The sequence below is a fragment of the Galeopterus variegatus genome, unplaced genomic scaffold, assembly GCF_000696425.1.
Source record: "Galeopterus variegatus unplaced genomic scaffold, G_variegatus-3.0.2 Scaffold1124, whole genome shotgun sequence".
Classification (NCBI taxonomy): domain Eukaryota; kingdom Metazoa; phylum Chordata; class Mammalia; order Dermoptera; family Cynocephalidae; genus Galeopterus; species Galeopterus variegatus.
The window spans coordinates 297544-298630 of record NW_007727235.1 but is presented as its reverse complement, the minus strand read 5'-3'; the positions used below and the strand labels follow the sequence as shown (position 1 = coordinate 298630).

General features: G+C 48.2%; 1 protein-coding gene across 1 annotated transcript in view; it reads right to left on the bottom strand.

The window, feature by feature from the left end:
• Positions 1 to 1087, bottom strand: part of INSC (inscuteable homolog (Drosophila)) — a 145550-nt gene that overhangs the window by 13026 nt on the left and 131437 nt on the right. The gene's annotated exons all lie outside the window — the stretch shown is intronic.

Here is a 1087-nt window from a genome sequence, read left to right as displayed (position 1 = left end):
CCATCTACAGATGCAGATATCTGCATCTCAAATTTGTAGGCCCCGTGGACACCCTCTCCCATGGACCACTTGAACTTGAAGCTCTAAGTGCTGAAGGAACAGGACACAAACGATACCTCTCAGCCTCAGCTGCCTCAGCAAAGTTTCTCATTATTAGCTCAATCACATAAAATTAACACAAAATGATGCCTTCTAATTAGTAGTAAAGTGATGGGGGATGGGGAAGTGTATGTTTATTAAGACAGCTGGGCAGCCCGGGAGAACGGGGTTTCACAAGAGCAGAGGCAGCAGCCCAGGCTCTCTCTGCTCACCCTGCCTCATTAGCGTCTCTGGTTTCCAACCAGTTGCTAATTGCTCCTTCATTTCCCAGCCAGGGGAAGCCTTCACCGCTCTCTGTTCCAGCTGCAAGGCAGCCGCCTTGTCCTCTAGCAGAGACTGCTTAGATCAGCTTCCGGGCCAGTGAAACTTGGCCACGTTTCACCTGAACCTTGGTGACAGCCTCAGCATAAGGAGCAGAAGGGAGCAGATGGGAGAAGCAATGCTCTCAGTGGGGGCCCAGGCCTTTGGGTGGCCCTGCTCCCCCAACCTGCACCCCTTCCCAGACACTTCGGCCTTCTACTGAGGCCAAATCCAGTAAGATAGGAACAACTTAAAGTTGGAAGGCATCCCTTAGTAGGAAAAGATTTTACTTTGGGGATCATAATGAAATATCTGCCTTCTCCTCACCATCCTACTTAAAATAGTGACCACCATCCTCCCACGCTCGGACTATCTTGCTCCCTTTCCTGCACTGTAGTCATGCATCGTTTAACAACAGGGATAAGTTCTGAGAAAAGCATCATTAGGCTATTTCATAGTTGTGCCGACATTATAGAGTGTACTTACACAAACCTAGATGGTATGGCCTACTCCACACCTGTAATCTTATGGAATCACCATCATCTATGCAGTCCATCATTGACTGAAACATGGTTATGTGGTGCATGACTGTTTTACCATCTGACATTCTCTATCCTCTCGTTCATCATCTGTCTCCCACTGGAACAGAAGCACCATGAAGGCGAACAAACATTGACATATTGGCCCA